Genomic DNA, 8121 nt, shown 5'->3' with positions numbered 1-8121 from the left:
GTAGTTGGGAAAGGAATAAATAAATTTTTTTTTTTTTTTTTTTTTTTTTTTGCCAATAAAAAAAGTAGAGAATATGAACTAATTATGCAGGGTAGAATAAAGTTGCAATAATGCATTTCTCTGCTCTCTTGTTACTTAATCTTTTTTAAAGGCATTTTGATTCATCACTACTTTGAGACATAAATCTGTCATTGTTCCTCTCCCTAGTCCTTTCTCTGTCTACTCTAGATCCAGTTTCAAAGTGAATCCGAGCTCTAATGAGACTCAGAGCAGGTCACATACTCTAATGCAGAAATGTTTGGCTCCCTTTGTCCGAGACAATCTTTGAAGACCCTTTTTTTTATCTAATCTAATATGTAGCTCTTGTACTTCTTAAACAAACTTAAATATTTTGTTTAATGTTGTATATCTTTAATTGTTAATGTTTTTGTTTAATAATATTTTAAGTTATAGACTCATTTAAGTGATAAATCTTATTGGGGCCTACTGAAAGTTTGTCGAGGCCCCCTAGTGGGACCCCTGGTTGAGAACCACTTTAAATTTAGGTTAGATTACATTCAACTTTGCCATTGTGCAAAGAAAAAGTACAGAGACAATGAAATGCAGTAAACTGTTGTCACTTAAATGTATGTAATATATACCCCCCCACCCCATTTGATTCTGTACACAGAACTTCCCTAAAAGTCATCCTATTTTCACTACCGGATATAGGCTAATTAAGACAATGACAGTGAATCAATTTTTGAATCAATATATTTGCTTTCAAATCTTTTATTTAAGTGGTTATGATACAGAGGTTGGTAATGCAGGAAGGAGAGGGTATGTCAGTGCTTGAATGAGAAACCTCAATATTGACTGCAGGCTGCACTAGAGATGTCTGGATTAATGCTGCATTCTGTGATTAGATTTGGAGATGTTGCGAATGAGGGCGCTGTTGAGAGGAACACTGTTTATATCATTCCTGATGTCTTCCAGCAATGCAGTCATATGATCAGGAAAGACATGACGCCGCATCTGCTCCTTCATCAAGTCCATGTGAATAAGTTCAATGACAGGAATATCAAGTGGACAAAAAGAAGTGGGAATGCTTGTCTCTGCTATCTTTATTACTTGACTTGACTAACAACCCTGACAAAAATATTGTGGACCATGACACCTTGATTGTTTCAGATAGTAATGCCATAGTACTTCGATAGACATCATGGTATTCAGTGATTACCATATTGTCGTACCTTGTTATTTACATTGCATTTTAAGGTAATTATTGATTGAAGATTGAACACCATGATTCTGCTATCATACCACGTTCAATTAAAAAATCACATATATCATACACGGTAGCTAAATAATCATGCTTCTAGCTTCACCTTAATCTATATTATTTAGCAACTTTGTATTCTAAATGTGTGCTTTCCTTAAAGGGGTCCTATTATGCTCTTTTACAAAGTCTTGATTTTGTTTTTGGGGTGTACTAGAACATGCTCTCATGCTTGGTGGTTCGAAAAACGCATTATTTTTCACATAATTTACAGTATTAAAATACCTTTCTCCCCATCTTGTTACAAACGGCTCGATTAGTTCCGGCTTTGATGAAGGTCCACCTTCCGAAAAACTAGATGTGATTGGTTAGCTGTCCCAGTGCGTTGTGATTGGCGAACAGCTTAGACAATGTTTCAGTACTGCCACGCCCCTTGCTCCGTCTTTCAACAAAAGCTTTTGGCGAATCCGGCACTTCTCGTGATGTGGAAGCTGTCCTCAGTAAAATGCGCAGCACACAATAGCAAATTGGGGTTATAATGCTCAGGAACAGAGTTAAGAAGTAAATTGCAACCACTGTTTCCTGACATCATCCGCTTTCGGAAGTGAAAAAAAACAGCGTTTCAGGCGGTCGCGCACCGGACGAGAAGCACAGCGTCGCGCCACGGCTTAAAAATACTAACACATTATTTTCTATGAGTGTAGGCACACCGGTGGCGCCGTTCGACGTCTGTCCACGGCACCCAGCTACGTCGTGTTGTACTTGTAAGAACTGTTCTAGACCAGCGGTTCTCAATCCTCGCGTACCCCCGCTCTGCATGTTTTGCACATCTCTCTTTGTTAACACACCTGATTCAGATCATCATCTCATTAGAAGTGAGCTCCGTGTATGAACTGTGTTCCGATTGACATGGTCCCTACACAGTGTCCATTGCTCCCTACTCCCTGAGCAGGGGAAATCCGTTGAAGTTTACTTCCCTTCGGAATATTCATTTACAGATTTGCGCTGAGCCGCTGCCTGCAGCGTCTTCACACACAAACGAAACTTACTAGAGAAGCGTGAAGTGGGACATAATATACCTCTGTAAATAAATACAATTTAAATTCATAATGTGCAGAGCGGGGGTACGCGAGGACTGGAATTGAGAACCGCTGTTCTAGACATGTCAAAAATTTGAGGCTACAGCACAGCAGGTCTTCTTCTTGGTTTACTCTGCAGCAGCAGTACTTCTTCGTCGTCGTCTCATCTTATGCAGTCACTCAACCAAGCGTTCTAACCACAACCTCGCCCCTCCCCACCCCCCAACCATTCCAATTTCTGTAGGCGGGAATTCTTTGTAATGAAATTCTAATGAGCCGCTTTGTGATATCACAAAGCCCGGAAACCAAACGCTGTAGTCCAAACGAGCCGTTTGCTGTAGTTCTTGAAAATTTATTTTTTTTAAAACTAATATCTCCCTTTGGAGTGGACTTTGAGATTTGTAACTTTCTAGATCTTTTTTATGCCCAAACATACACACTACACACTGACTAAAATTAAAAAAGTGAAAAAGCATAATAGGACCCCTTTAAATGATGTATAAATACCTTGGCAAACCAAAATGTTTTCCTTGAACAGACAGCAGATGGCAGCAGTGCTTCTGTGTTTCACATGCTGAACAAAACCCAATCATTCAATCATTTAGACTGAGGGGGTTCATATTTTGTCTGAAGAGGTTTTTAATGCAATTATTCTCGACCATCAGATATTTATTATTTTGGTATTTAGTGCAATTTACTGATGTGAAGCTCACTGAGATGATTCAGCATCGTTTTGTCGCCATTAGTGGCTTCAGCTTTTTGCCGTTCCTTTCAATAGCTAAATCATCTTGAAAGTGTTATAGGTAATTTGATACACATGTATGCTGAAATTGTAGTTGTATGTTTAGCTCAGAGCTCTAATAACTATATAATATCGGCCTGAGTGGGGTTTACACCTGCAGAAGATAATGTTTATTCTCTAGACGATCCAGAACTCTGCCAGATCTGGAGGAAAATTCTGTAGTTTCAAATAATAGTCCACATGTGCTTAAACAAACTGTTGCTCTAAGAAGTTTGCATAACAATTATGTGATAGCTGGTCCGTCTCAAAAGCACGGAGCAAGAGAGATGTGGAGATTAATAAAACTGCCAGCATTCTGCTCAGCCACTGTCTGGCCTGGCACGGCTGTAAAGCCTGTCAAAAACTCATCACGGTGAGGAAGCCGCCTCAGCAGGGATGCATCGAGCTGCCAGGGCACGGTGGGGGAAGAAAATGGAGCCGCTTGCCCAGCAGCGTGTGATCATAATGAGGAGGAAAATTCCCATTCTTGTATCCAGATTAATGTAACAACAACAATGTGCTTTTGTCCAACTTTTTTTTCTCCCCCCGCCTGTATTACTCAAAGCCTCCGTTCACTTAAGTATGAACTTTTAAAGTATATTATTTCCATAATAAATGCTCTTTTTAAAGAATGCAAAATTGAAACTACTACTTTAAAAGGATAGCGTTTACATGACATTGAAAAAAAGGCATATTATTACTTTAGTCTGACTAAAATCAAACTTTTTAAAGTCCAAGTAAACATGCTTGATGTGTTATACAAAGGGCTAAAATAAAAGCACAAATAGAAACGAAAATAGAGAACCAGAGCAAACTATATATGCATTTAAAGTAATAGCTCTGAGGTCCTGAGACAGGAAATTATGCCATGAGAAAGATCTCAGCAGAGCAAATCGGCATCTCAAACATCTGCACTCTACCCATACTCATCTGATGTATGGAACAGTTTAAGCCTTAAACACATCTTTACTTAATCACCGTTTGAGTCATTACTGGTATTTTGGCTTTAATTTAAATGATCCATTCAGTTGTTGAGATTGTCAGCGTGTGACAGCTTTAGCACATTGAACCAAAGTGATGAAACCTTTGGATTAACCGTACAGGCACACGGCTATGACGACGGAGGAGTCATTTGTCCACCCATTAAGCTAATGTGCTGTCCCTGTTCAGCCACATATCACTGAGGGTGCATAGGGGAGCTCTCAAAGGAGGTGGCTCAGCTGAATTGTAGCCAAGCTTATTCTCTTACCTTAACCTTGCCAGGCCATATGAAAGAACATCTAAACAGCTCCATGCCAGAACAAAATGCTTTGGCTTCTCACTGAAGTAATAAAGCAATTGTTTGGTCACCATAGCTTAAACGAGCCCCCCTGAAATGGCCTTTTCTCTTGGCCTGAGTTTCTCTCTAACTAACTTTCCCTTGTCTCTCTCCCCAAATATTATTACTCAACATACAATTTTTAAACTCTTTATGTCATTGTTAACTATAACCTCACCCCTCATCCTCGCCTCCCTTGGGTGTGGTAGTGGATGCTATTTTGAAAGCATAGGCATTGCTCAATATGATTATTATTATATTATTCCTTTATATTTTCCAGTGCACACACATAGATTCCTGTGATATGAAGTGTGAGTAACTCAGTGCTGTCTGTCAATGTGTGCCCAGTGCTTTTGTGATTGGGGCCGAACACATTAAGGAATGGACTTAGCACCTTTCTCTCTCAGGAGTTTATATATACTGTATATGTGTGTTTGTGAGGAGTGTGTGTCCAGTGCAGAGCTTTGTCAAATAATAATCTCCCACTGTTAAAGCGACTCCTTGCAGTCTGCCCAGAAAAACACATCCCGCAGTGAAAGAAAGGCTTTCCTGCGCAACCATGTCCGATACACCCAGCTCTGGGTCACAGAGGTCTGAGTGACATCATCAGAACTGGACAGCTCAGTGCCAAGAGCTGAGCAAAACTTCTTTGCCGACTGACGCAGTTGAGAAAGTTAACTGTTGGATCATTCTGATCTAGTCAAACAGCTATGTATGATATGTTAATTAGCTACTTTATTCCAGTTCTCCTTCTTTTATGTTAATTATCAGTTTTATAATCTGGTATTAGGCCTTGTCCATCTTTTCAGTAATAATCAATTACTTAAAGGGATAGTTAAACCAAAAATGAAAAGTCTGTCATCATTTACTCACCCCATTTCATTTCAAATCTTTGTGGAACTCAAAAACTGATATTTTGAAAAATGTTTCAACTGTTTTTGCCCATATAATGAGTCAGTGGGGTAAATGATGACTTTTCATTTTGGGTAAACTATCCATTTAAAGTAACATAAAAAAAGACAAGAAGAAGAGAAGATGAGTCATTACTCCCCTTGGAAGAACTATTTGAAGCACATTATGGTAAACCATGGATACAGACTTGTGATACTCTCAGTGGCTGTTTAGATATTTTTCAGGGATCTTTTCTGAGTCATTGGACTAATGGATCTGATTCATTGTGCAAAATGCTTGAACTTTCTTTTCTATCTGCTGCAAGATAGAAAAAGTAAGACAGTGTTGTTGATGTGACAATAGTATCAAGTCATTATGTTTTTAAATGTTCCTAAACTGAGGTGTGCTCTATAATCTTCATTGTCATGTGCATCTATTGCTTTCCTTCATTGTCTCATCACAAAAGGAAAATTTCCTCCATAAACCTCAAGCTAAACTCTCTTCCTGTCCTATTTGCAAAACTTCGCTGTTTTCTGCCATTTCCCCCCTCTTCATAACCACAGCATTCCTTTTCTTTGGTAAAACATAACTTGATTCTCTTGTTTGCATATCAATAAATAGCTTCCATCTGCTTGGCTGCAAATACATCCCTCCACCATCATTTTCAGTGTATTACATTAGATTTTATGTGAATTCCTCATGTTTGTGTAAATCATTGGCTCCTGTTTGTCACTATAAACAGTTGCTGAATGAAGTAGCCTTTAAAATTGAATTGTGTCATTTCTGTGCCACTAATAATGATTGTTTTACAAGTAGGTTTCCTAAATGCTCAGGTAATTGCTCTGATAGCCCTGCAGAGTCTGTGTTCACACTTTTCAGAGGAACCAATTTACCAATCAATTACTTGCAGTTGTCTCTGCATAACATAATGTGGGATAAAAGTATTTAGTTAGGCATAGGTAAATATTTTAACATACACTACAGTTACTTAAAAAAATTTATTATAATTTTTTAAAGGATTAAATAAATGCTGTTCTTTTGAACTATCTATTAATCAGTGTATCCTGGGGGAAAACAGTTTACACAAATATTAAGCAGCAATGTTTTCGAATAAGATTTTTTTTTCTTGAGCACCAAATCAGCATATTAGAATAATTTCTGAAGGATCATGTGACATTGAAGACTGGAATATGGTAGCCATCACAGGAATAAATTACACTTTAAAGTATTGTTTTTAAATGTAGCCTTGGTGAGCATAAGAGACTTCTTTCAAAAACATTTCAAATTCTTTCTGACCCCAAACTTCAACCCAAGTCCTTTATAAATGGAAAAATGTACTTCAGACAGGAATAGTTATCATAATTTAAAGCATAACGCATCCTCATAATGAATTAATACACTTGTCATTTTGTCTGCTAGATGGTCTACAGAATATCCTTTCTTCTGTTCTGTTGCACTTGACTGCTTTTCCATCAGATTGAGCAAATGAACCCTGAGAGAGAGAGACTGACTAGAAAGTTGACCTTTCCATAATTTTTACTTTTTGTCTAGTCACGACTTAGTTCCTCCAAAGCCCACAATATGCTGTCCTCTAGTGTTTGAAGATCTTTGGTTCAAATGTTCTTTTAAGCTGAGGCCTGGCTGTGTGCAACATGTCCCGGGCTGAAACCCGAGTGTTTGTCTTTTCTCCCCTTATCTCCCATCCTGCTGTCTGTGTACTGCGGAGGCATTCATCACTGCAGGGCAGCAGTATTTACGAGCCTTCCCTCTCTTTATTAATCTCTCCCAGCTGCCCATGCCTCGGCGCTACACGGCTCGCTCACACTAAACACCTTCAGGGGCGACCAGCATCTCCAACATGTGGGCCGGAAACAGGCCTTTGAATCCAGCAAACCACAAATAAACCCCATTAAAGAAAGGAAAGGGTTGTGTTTGAATTTTTTTCTGCTGAAAGATAGATTTACATGGAGCATTTTTTTTAATTGTTGTGTTTACTGCGCTCGTTTCAGGGCTTTTATAGTGAAAGGCGACTCCATCTCTTGGATGAGGCTGGGATGGTAAAGCCTGCTAACTAGGCCCTAATGATCAGTCAAAGCAGTTGGATGACCGGTGGACTGAAATAACTGTTTTTTCATCTCTTTAAGCAGAGGTGTGTATAAGCTGCAGGCGCTTTGATGTGAATTAATCCTTTGTGGCTCTCTTTCAGCACTTAGTGCGAACGGGCAGAACACCGAATGTTTTACTGAAGTCTGGAGATTCTTCTCATTTCTCGCTCACTCTCTCCCTCCATGCACACAAGAACGCCCTCCCTCCAGTCTCCTGCTCTCATCGCATGGCAAGAGTCCCACACTCACAATCAGCTCATACTCTTTGCTTGTTTTACTGGGCTCCCCCCGCCGCCTCCTTCTTTCCTTTCCCTCTCTTCCTTCCTTTCCCAGAAATGACACTGTCAGATTTTGAAACATCTCTTTCTCCGTTGGCACTTGTTTTGCGTTTCCTCTGTGTCTATCTGTTTCTCTTTTGAGAGGACCACACAGAGGGATGACATGCATCAGGTTCGTCCGTACTGGGTGGCCTGAAAGCCTGGAAAACATGGGGTGACAGGATCGGTCTTCAATCAGCACGAGAAGTAATGCGTGTGGACGGTGCAAAACCAGTCTCTTGGAGACCCCAGGAGGAAAAACGAAAACCTGGATAATTGCTGTGCAAAGTAGCAGATATGCTTGATGTCTTTGGCAGTGCCCAAGGCTGAAGCTCCCCGAACACCCTGTCTGATGCACCTCAAATGCCTTAG

The sequence above is a fragment of the Sinocyclocheilus grahami genome, unplaced genomic scaffold (assembly GCF_001515645.1).
Source record: "Sinocyclocheilus grahami isolate Dianchi unplaced genomic scaffold, SAMN03320097.WGS_v1.1 scaffold10.1, whole genome shotgun sequence".
In the NCBI taxonomy this organism is placed as follows: domain Eukaryota; kingdom Metazoa; phylum Chordata; class Actinopteri; order Cypriniformes; family Cyprinidae; genus Sinocyclocheilus; species Sinocyclocheilus grahami.
Note: the sequence above shows the minus strand (reverse complement) of the source record.